Source organism: Alligator sinensis, unplaced genomic scaffold, assembly GCF_000455745.1.
Source record: "Alligator sinensis unplaced genomic scaffold, ASM45574v1 scaffold1201_1, whole genome shotgun sequence".
Taxonomy (NCBI): Eukaryota; Metazoa; Chordata; order Crocodylia; family Alligatoridae; genus Alligator; species Alligator sinensis.
This window is the reverse complement of record NW_005842690.1, coordinates 1-11,029: the sequence shown is the minus strand read 5'-3', so window position 1 is coordinate 11,029 and position 11,029 is coordinate 1. Positions and strand designations below refer to the sequence as shown.

The 11,029-nt window shown below is 43.8% G+C and overlaps 1 protein-coding gene across 4 annotated transcripts in view; it reads right to left on the bottom strand.

The window, feature by feature from the left end:
* The window catches only part of RALBP1 (ralA binding protein 1), a 46,252-nt gene extending 38,724 nt beyond the window's left edge, over positions 1–7,528 (bottom strand). Inside the window, exon 1 of one of the 4 annotated variants that reach the window (XM_006033998.3) lies at positions 7,382–7,528. The gene's annotated coding sequence lies outside the window, so the exon portion shown is untranslated. Of the gene's footprint in view, positions 1–6,756; positions 7,150–7,381 lie in introns of those variants that run through there. The other 3 variants (XM_006034000.3, XM_025215968.1, XM_025215970.1) reach the window with 3 other exon arrangements.
* Between the last annotated feature and the right edge of the window lie 3,501 nt (positions 7,529–11,029).

The following is an 11,029-nucleotide window of genomic DNA, read 5'->3' as shown; positions in this document are numbered from 1 at the left end:
TGCCCTGCTGTCTCACCGGGACTGAAATGCCACACTTCTTGGACACGATATTTTCAGGAGGGCCTACTCTGTGTCATATCGTTGACCATGACTCTGGAAAAATCTTTCTACCTTCCAAAAAACAGTATTTCATCTTCCTTCATGATATTTTACTTGCTTACCAAGTGACTTGCACCAAGTGGATAATTAGACTTGCATATAGCTTAACTGAGTGCAAAAGACTTTCCTTCCCTCAAACTACATGTAGTGGAGCTCCAGATCACAAGTAGTGAGGGAGGATTTTTGCTCTCACATGTCTAAACCCAGCAGGAAGTGGGGAGACTACAAGCTGCTGCACTGGGGTCCATGAAGCTTGTTGCATGTGTGTACCTGCTGCTGGCAACGAGCCAAGCTGGGGCTCCACAGACCCTGGTGCAGATGCTTGCAGCCTCCTGGCTGTCTGCCACAGCCAGCCTGGGTCTAGGCTGTAGGCAGGCCTCTGCCGCTGAGAAGCCTGGACTAGCTGTGGCAGGTGGCAAGGAAACTGGAAGCGGCTGCACTGGGGTAGATGGAGCCCTGACTCAACTCATTGCTGACAGTGGGTGCATATGCACCTTGGGGTAGATGGCAGGGAAGGAGCTGGAGCTGTGCTGCACCTGCCATCAGCAGTGAGCTGGGCTGGGGCTCTGCAGACCGTGGTGCAGCTGCTTGCAGCCTCCTGTCTATCTGCCACAGCCAGCCTGGGATCCTGGTGCAGTTGTTTGCAGCCTCCTTGCTTGGGGACGGCCTGAAATCACAGCTTAATTATCCTAATTAAGCCTGGGGAAGCCATTAATCCATGCTTAATAGCATGGGGATTAATGGCTTCCCTGGATTTAATCAGGGTAATTGAGCCACGGTTTTGGGGCATCTGGCAATCTGTGGGGACAAACAGGACTGCTGGGGCCCCTTGGCCAATCAGAGGTGGGGGGGAAAAGGGACACCATGCTCAGCCCATGAAAATGGCAGCCAACCTCTGGATTTGCCTGTGAAAATTGACTAGCTGCCTCCTCAAGTTCAGTAGAAACTTATTTATATTTGTCCATCAGCCTTTCCTCACAAGTCATGTTTCCCAGGCCTCTAATCATTTTTGTCACTCTCCATCTTTCTACCTTTTTTTTTTTTTTTTTTTTTTTTTTTAAGAGCAGACCACCAAAACTGGACTGCACAAGTGCTGAACAGAATGGAAGAATCACGTCCCCTGATCTGCAAGTGACACTCTTGTTAATACCATGAAGAATGCAGTTGTTTGTTTGGATTTTTTTGCAACAGGAGCACACTGTTGGCTCATATTCGGTTTATGGTCCACTGTCACCTCCAGGTACTTCTCCGAGTACTGTGGCCTAGCCAGTCATTCCCCAATCTGAACTTGTTCATGCAATTATTCCATCCTATGCGCCAGACTTTGTAATTACTGAATTTCATCTCCTGAATGTCATTTCCTCCAACAAATTTCTAAAAGCATCTTTAAATCATTTTTGAGAACAAGCCAAACAAACAATATCATCACATAATCTTTGAGTTGCTTTACAAATTCAGAGAACTCTGAAGCCAGATTGCAGGATTAAACATTTTCAGAAGTGCGCCATTTGTTCATTGTGAAAGATCTTATCAGTTGAGATTAGTTTGGAGGAGACAAGTAGCAATATGAAGAGCCCTTCTTACAGAATTTGTAGAGATTAAAAGTTCTAAACAAGAATATATTAACTAGATTGAAGTAATCCAGTGAGTTTAATCTAACATTCAGTCCCCCTTTACTGTATTAGGAATTAGTGCTTATTTCTTCTCTAGCAGACAAGGTTCCTTTGGGTAAATCTGATATCTTTTATTAGACCAACTCAAGTAGTTGGAAAAATTCTTCTTAGCAAGCTTTTGGGTATAAATACACTTTGTCAGGCTGAGGAAGCATCTGCAGTTGGTATGTGCTCTTCCCAGATGGAATGAATAGTAAAGAAGCTAAAGGCTACAAATATAACCTATACCCTTACTTCTTCTCTGTCATTATTATTTTTAGCCCTTTCAATCAATAAGAAAAATTCTTCCTCCAACTAGTTTTTAAACACATGAAAAATATCAGGCTGGTACTGAGTAACTTAGTTTGATTCACAGGTTGAAATATTAAATATCAGCACAAGAACAGATGAAATATTATTGTGCATGAAGAAAAATTAAGTGTTTTTATACCCTTCCTGGATTAACATTATATTTGTTCCTAGCAAGAGATACAGCACTTGGCTCATAATATTAGATAGAATAGAGTTAGATAACTAGAAATCACCATCTTTCCCCATACAATTATTTCCAATTTAGTACATGTTAGTGTCCCACATAATTACTTCACAGGTGCTATTTAATGAGTCCTGCTCAGTACTGTCCAATAAACTATATTATTTTTCCTGGTTTAAAGAAAAAAAACCCCTAACCATGAATTTATGAGTTTTTCTGGAATTTGAAGAGGAAAAATACTGTTACCATTAGGAAGTGGAAGAGCATTACTGCTGAAATGCTTAACTCTGGAGGTGGTCACTGTTCCTCCAAGTGTTCTGTTCTAATATTAACATACAGTTTATTTTAGATGTAACATGTAAGAAGGTAGTGGGGGATGGGGAGGGGTGTTAAAAATGTCAGTTATAGTATTGCAGAAAGATCAAGTAGAATACAAACATACACAGTTAAAGGTAATGATCAGGTCTATTAAGGAAAGCTAACTTAACTATTTACCCTAAGTAGATTTTCTGACACTGACTTCTAAATTCCTTCAATGAACCAAGTAAGCTAAAAACACACTTGTCAGTATCAGAGTCATTGTCTTCCTTGCCTTGTGTAAAAACGATATCTATGTTAAAATTGATTTGAAACATTTAGGATACTGTTGTTGATGCTAATTCTTGCCACAATTGTTAAAATTCTCATGCCTCTTCTTCCACTTGTGTGCAGGCATTCCTAAACCATTCTTCATGCTATTCTATTAACATAAGAGCTCATTCAATCCCTGAGAGTTCCTCTCTATTAGAACAGCATTTCTGAGGGATGTTTTTGTGCAGGAAGCCTGTGGTCCTGTTGCTGAAATTGAGATGCAAAGCAGGAAGCAATTCTGTGTGCTACACACAGGCACATCCAGTGGAGAGTGACCATAGTTCCAAAAATTTTCCTTTGGTCTTTAGGAGATGGTATGAACAATTTTGACATACACAAAGACAACCACAAGCAATGCTTAGTGACATTTCCTTGTTTACACAAAAACCAGCACAGGTTGACTATTACTTGGCTAACATTTGCTTTTAACTACTGCATGTTAGTTTTAAGGGGTATACTTCGTAGCCGTGTTGATCTGAGACAAAAAGACATACATACAAAAAACTAGAACTCCTGGTTCCAAAATGATACCTTTTATAAAAGGTATCATTTTGGAACCAGGAGTTCTAGTTTTTTGTATGTTAGTTTTAAAACACTCAAACACCAAACCTTTACTTTAGTCTGAGTGAAGGCCATGCAGTCCTACAAAGGGAGACTGGAAAGTTTGCAGTTCTCCTCTTGGTTTACTCATTTCCTTTTTCATTGAAAAAATCTTAATACATTGTTTAAGACAGGAAAACAGTATACATTAGAAGAATACTGATGAGACAGAGGATCAAGAAATAATTTTTATGGCTTGCCTGAGCAAAACCAATTCAATTCAAAGTCACTTTCCCATCAACTCAGCCCATACTACTTCCTTAGCAGAAGTCCTGAAATACTTGAGGAAATCCTGCAGAGATGAAAATTTCCCCAAAACTCTAATGCGAGGGAGGCAACTGGACTAGGGGAACATTTTCCACTTTTATGAAGGTGCCCAAATATTCTATGAAAAACAGAGCTCTCAATTCTTTCCATGAGATCAGTAAAGCATTTTTGGATCCATTGCTGATATGTACCAGCATGTAATGGGGATGGGGGGGGAAGAGATTCATGAAGATTCATCAATACCATGATTTGATTTTACTTTTACTTTTCAAAAAGTCTTTGCGCTATACCTGAACAGCTTTATTCTGTACTGAAAAGTTTAAGATAGGTATTTTTATAAAATAAAAACATTAAAAGCTCCATGAATTCCTATACAAATAGTAAATACGGAATATGTTGCAGTCACATTTTATAATTTCCCACACTACTTTCTGCAGTATGAAAAACATTACAGAAAAATACAGACGGGGCCCCAAATCTTTATAAACATTTATACATGAGCAATCCCTTTGACTGTAATAACTTTATGCAGCTGAGTAGTCTAAGTATATGTGTAACTGTTTCCAGAGCTAGGGAATACAAGAAACAAGAATAAACAACCTGTTTCAGTTACAGTAACCTGTGACGTTATTTGAGCAACAGTAAATTAGAATATTCTGAAAAAGAAGTGCTATTTATATTTAAAATAAAGTATTGGGAAAAGTCAGGGGTAAACATTAGGATCTAACAGACAGAAATACAAGCTGCAAGAGGAAAAGAAATGTGATACTGGAATAACAGTGTTGAGAGACGTTCCCATCAGGATGGACTGATTTAAATCAGCAAGCAGGAAGACTCAGTTTACATCATCAATGTTAATCTTGTTTTGCATTAACACTTTTAATTGTTATAACTGTTGAACTTCTAATTGTTTTCCTAAGTTGATTTTCATTGGTTGGTAACCATTAAAACATGTAGATATACAACTAAAAATAGCTTTTATACTAAATTTGATTCTTCTTTTTGCTAACCAGGATATTTACACATTTAAGCAACTATATACATGTACTCAGATACTTGTTACATTTTATTGTGTTAAAAAATGGTGAATTGCATTATTTATTTACTAGATGATTAATTTTTTACTTGTGGTTTACATCAAATTGCTTTGGGACAAAAACTGAAATTGCTAAAATTCAGCATTTTAAATCTAATCTAATTAATTGTAATCTATTTTTAATAATTAAAAATAATATATTAAATATTCTGGATACACAAGAAAAAGTTTATCAGAATATATTCAGACAAAGGTTCTTTGGGTGAATCTGATATCTTTTATTAGACCAACTTAAACAGTTGGAAAATAATTATTAAGCAAGCTTTTGGGTTCAAAAACCCTTCGTCAGGCTAAGGAAGTTTCTGCAGTTGGTGCGCGCTCTTCCTGGATGGCATGAAAAGTAAAGAAGCCAGCCCAGCCTCTATTTTCCAACTATTTAAGTTGGTCTAATAAAAGATATCAGATTCACCCAAAGAGCCTTGTCTGCCTATGTCCTTAGACCAACATGGCTACAACCTACACCCCTGTAACACATCAGAATATATTCTGCATTTCAAGGTAACATTTTAATAAGCACAGGAAAGATTCTGTAGTTACTGAGCTGAACCAACTGTTTCAGTTCACTGCATACTTCAGTATTTTAGAACTGGTAGACTTCAACCTCTCTCTCACAGCTGTTATTCACAGATTAGAGGAGGAAAACCAGTCTCCCAGCTTTTTCAGCTCTCAAGCACAGCGGTTCTCAACCAGGGTGCCACAGCATGCCAGGGTGCCCCAAAATCCTTTTAAGTGTGTCGTGCAATATCAGCTCTGTTAGATTTGCAAACACAGACACACAATTCACAAGATATACTCAGAGATTTCAAATAGAAATCAATACGGTCAAAAACATTCTGCCTGTTGTGGCTTTTCTGAGTACTCTGTAACAGAAGAATTGTGCTATTATTTTTTGTATTTTAAAAAAATAATTGAAATATAAAAGCTGGCATTTTCTGAAAGGTACCTCAAGTCTACTGTCTTGGGTCTAAAAACAGCTGAGAATCATTGCTCTAGTGGCTTCTCAAATTTGAGCAAACACATTATTGAACTAAAACTGAAATTAAGAACATATTCTTTTTACACCTGCAGAGGTGGCTACAACTCTCAAGAGCTGGTTTATTACTTCAAAAACTTGTAGTTCCAGTTATTTAGCCAGGCATTTCAACCAGTTTTGTCTTTCTTTATACCAAATTAGCAAATGTACAGGTTCAATATAATTTTAATTATATTATGTAATATGCCAATTTCAAATGGGTATCTAAAAAGAAAAATATACTTTACATTTAAATGTTAAAAAATGCACTTTTTTTTTTCTTTAGAGGTGAACTGATATATCAGTCCATATCAAATTGGCACCTATAAAAGAAAATTGATATTATCAACAATTGGTTTTTTTTGGCAGGTGTAGCTAATAATGCCACCAATCAATGCCACATGCATGCATGCAGCCGCAGCATTCACGCGGCTAGGAATGTAGCCTGGCAGCCCGGAGAGCAGAGTCTGGCTGGTAAGTCTATGGGGGGAAAGGGGTGTAGCGGGGAACAGACTGAGGCCCCTATGGCAAGGGAGGGAGTGGGGCCAGGGCAGCACAGGGCACAAGGGAGAGCCTGGAAGGAAGGCACCATTTTGGTCTTGCTTCTCTCCCAGCTATATGGTAGACTCAATAAAAGACAAAGATTTTTTAGGGTGATCTCTTTTATTGGACCAACCACGTAGTTGGGCTATAATCAGACAAGCTTTTAAATGCTAGACACTTTTCCTTAGATGTCGCATCCTCAGTTCTTACATTCGGGAGTTTGCCTGACTTCATCCCAGCTACAGACTTGGTCCAATAAGAGACTGCCCTAAGAAATCCTTGCCTCTCCCATCATTTCTGGGCCATCATAGCTATTCCATCGCTCTTCGACTACCAATAACAGACACTGCCAAAAACTTCTTACTTGTCATCCATTTGCCAGACCATCACAGTCACAACGTCCCTCTGACCCTGCCGGAGTCCCCCACTGAAACCTGTGCACCATGCGAGGTGCACACATGTGACATGGCTTGTCGGCACTGGTACGCTGCACCACCTTGGCCGCACCGACACAGCTGGCAGGACACGGCCCCACTGCTGTACACAAGGTCCCCTTATTCCAGGACAGGTGTTTCTGCAGGGAGGGCCGCGGTGCAGGGCCATGTCACTTGGCCCATAGGGCTCCCACCAGCCTAGAAACAGGGCCACCCTGGGAGCCATTTATGCTGCCACCGCCACCCCATGCCCTGCCTCGTGGGGTGGGTCCAGGGCCGCCATGCGGCGAGGGGGTCACGGTAGGTCCCAGCCTGGCGAGATGCTGCACCAGCCCATGCCACCAGCCTCCTCGCGACAGCGCCTCCTGTGGACGTGGACGGACACACACACACACACACACACACACACACACACACACACACACACACACACACGAGGAGGGGGGGCAGGAAAACGTCCGTTAACCGCCCCATTCCAGCCCGGAAGTGGCTGCCCCGGGCCCTTGCCCACCCCCCGTTGGGAGGGGACGCGACCCCCGCGACCTCGGTACTGACCCGGGGGCTCGACCCCGCTCGGCCTCACGCGCGCCCTATAGTACCGCCTCCCGCGGCTGCAAAGACAGGCCGGGAGCAGCGCAAGCCTGCTGACGCATGTACGCAGGCGCGCCGCCCCCCCTCCGAGTGAGGGAAGCAGCTGAGGCCAGGAGGGGAGACTACGCATGCGCACAAGGAGATGCAGCCTCCGGCTAGAGTGCGCGCCTTTGCGAGCAGAGGGCGAATACGCATGCGCATTGACAGCGCGCCGGCAGCGGAGCCTGAGCGTTCGCCTGGGTAGGGATGCGCAGGGGAAGTTCCACCTTCCCCCAGCCAGCGCCCTCCCGGTACATGCCGGGAATTGTAGTTCTGTAGAGGCAGATGCCCGGGTGGGGGGCGAGCCTGACTACAGGTCCCAGCGGGCCGCGCGGCAGGCTCCACTGAGGGGCGGGGCTAGTTCAGTGGCCGGGGAGAGATGCATGCTGCTGTGGGAGAAATGGAGGGGGGGAGCAGAAAGCAGAGCAGCAATATCGGGCAGACAGTAGGAAGCAGATGGGGGAGCACCAGATCAGGTAGGGAGTGGAAAAGAGAGCAGCAGACCAGAAAGAAAAGCACGTGAGGGCACAGTGCACACGGCAGGAAGCAAGAAGCAGAGCCCCAGATCGGGTAGGGAGCACAGCAGCAAAGTAGGCAGGCAGCAGAAATGAGCAGCAGCAGATAGAGGAATACAGGACAGGGTGGGGGAATAGAGCAGCAGATTGAGCAGGGGCAGGAAGTAGAAACTAGAGCAGCAGATCAGGCAGGGACTGGGAACCAAAACAGCAGACAGGGCAGGAAGCAGAGCTGGAAACAGGTCAGGGAGGGGACAGAAAAGTGGCAGAGCGGGCAGGGGATCGGAGCTAATTTGTGGTACATCTGTCAAAGCAGGTTGGTCCTCTGGTGCAGTAAAGCAGTGCTGAACCCACCAGTACAGCCACGAGTCTGTTCTTTTGAGCAGATTTTTGAAAAGAAGAGCAGAGTTTGCTGATCTTGTCAGAATGGAGTTAAAATTATCATGCTAGAAGGCCCTTAAATGTTGCAACTAGAGAAAATTCAACCAGCTTTTAAGGGACGCAAAAGCATAACTCCTCCGGCAGCTGCAAGGATTGGAACTGTTCCTTTGCTCCTGGACTAACCTGACTATACAGCTTTGTGTCCCTAAGCGATTTAATAGGACTAGAAAGCAGCAATCAATTTTGGCTTCCTCTTTGACAAAGAAGTTGGTCTTGCATATTTTTCTTTGCTTTCGCATCGAATGCCAGAGAACAGAGAGAGGGTCCGGCTGTTGCGCGAGTACATGTTCTATGCCTGGAAATGCATCTTCCATCTCAGTGCCTACTTTCTTTCTCTGGCCTTTAAATAATTTCTTGTATTCTGCCTCCATTCGACTGCAAGTTTCCAAATATGTTAGACACCTGCAGATCTTGAATCTCTTTCAGAGCTCCTGGTAAACAAGGGAATTTGTTTCAGTGAAAAGTGGACTGATTCATTTCCCCAGCCTCCAGGCATAATCCTGGCATTTTGGACACATGAATACAATGGCAGCTTGCCACCTGCTTCATTTATTCACTTGACATTCAGTGCTCCTCAGTCCTTACAAATGGGCTCTTTGTGCAACCTTCTGTGGTAATGTAAAAGGTCCTCCGCAGGAATTTGTGTGTATGTCTATTCAGTAGGAAATATAAAAGAGAGGGTTGTAAATACTCTGATTGCTTTTGAGCACAGATATGTTGTCTTTACAATGTATTATGTAACTATGCAACTCCCATAAATCCCTTTTTATCCCATGGAGGCTATCTTAATGTCAAGTACTCATTGTTTTATTTTACTTAACATCACAAGCAAATGTTTTTACCATACAAAGACTAACACAGCAGGCCATAGGAGGAAAGAAAGGTTATTACTCACTGTAGTTCTTTGCTTCTGTGGATCCCTGCTCTAAGGCACATTCACAAGAGCCACTTCACCTCCCGGGAGTAAGGATTCCTATGGGCTATTGTCACTCAGCCTATAAAGGTCCATAAGCTGCATGATGCAAAATGATGCTTTCCCTAATCGCTGAGGAGGGCAAATGGGTGAAAAGCACAAAGAGCATCTCTAGCTTACAGTTGATTTGTGTGTGTTCACTGGGAGATTTGTTCCTTTAGAAAAGTTCTCTCTTGTCTTGGTCCTCATTACCTCCACATGCCTCATTACATTTACTGTTGGCAAATTCTTGCTGGCTATTTTAAACAAGAGCCAAGCTAAAGTATTTGAAATGGCAGGTCCTCTTCTCTGAAATTCAATCTGTGCAATAAAGAATGGGGAGGAGTTTTGGAAAGCATGCAAGGAAGAAATAGGGGGAAAAAAGCACTGATATATTAATTAATAGCATCCCTCTTCATGCCATCTCCTGCCAGATTGTAGCCTTCCTGCAGAAAAGACACATGACAGGTTTTTCTTTTGTTTTGTGGTTAGTGAAAGATGCCTAGTATTCATAACTGCCAGAACAGCTCATTTCATGATCAACAGAACTCTGTTTGATCAGGTCTGGTAACAGGCTTCCACCACATGTACATTTGGCATAATAATTTATGCCATCTATGGATACTAGGGTTACCATAGGTCTCAGTTTTCCCAGACATGTCCTTTTTTTTTTATCCTCCGATCTCTTTCTAGGCAGTTTTTAAAAATCTGCTCAAATGTCTGGGATATTGCTCAGCTCAGCTGTGTGAGGTGGGGTGGGTGCATGCAGAGGCTGGGAGAATCTGGGGCTGCAGCTGGGAACTGTGTGGCCAGCTGGGGGCAGAGGAGATGTCTGCAGGATCCTAGCACCTACCAAATTCAGTTTAGCTTCTTTGCCACAGCAGAGAAAGAACCCCAGGGTCCTAGCACCTGCCTTTTTCTCTCCCTCTTACAGCAGCATCTGGTCACTCTTGGGTGTGGGACTGCAACTTGTCAAGGGGGATGGATTGTTGGCAGCAGTCCACACTGTAGGGGAAAAAGGTTGCAGGGGCAGGGCAGCCAGGAGATGGAGGGAGCAAAGGGCTGTGGTTGGAAGTGAGAGGTGGGGAGACTGTGGGTCCTGAATGTGGGGCAGGGAGTTGTGGGTCAGGAGTGAGGGGCACTAGTATGGCCCAGGGGGACAGGATACTGTGGGTTGGGAGTGAGGAGCACTGGCAGGGCCAGGGGTCCCTGGGTCAGGAGTGACGGGCAGCAGTAGAGCTGGAGGGGCTTTGGCTTGGGAGCGAGGGGCAATGGAATGTGCAGGGTGAGGGCACTGACATATCACTGCACTTAACAGTCATATATGCCCCCCATGCACATGGCAAGTGTCCTCTTTTTTGGAACTGGAAATATGGTAACCCTAATCAATACTAGAAACCTTCTGGATGCAATTTTCCATAAGCACTAAGGATCTTCTTTAGTCACGCTTTTACTTGGTCATCCAGGAGCAAATTCTTGTATACCAAGTGAGAAAGGTAGGGAACACCCAGGGGCATGAACAACTGGTGCCTCCCGAGACTTGGGGGGCACTATTTGTAAGTGGCAGTGTTGCCAGTGAGTGGGGACTGCCTGCAGGCGGCGGCAGTGGTGAGCGGGGACCATCTGCAGCCCTGGTGGCAGTGTTGGAAGGGTGGGAGTGGCGGG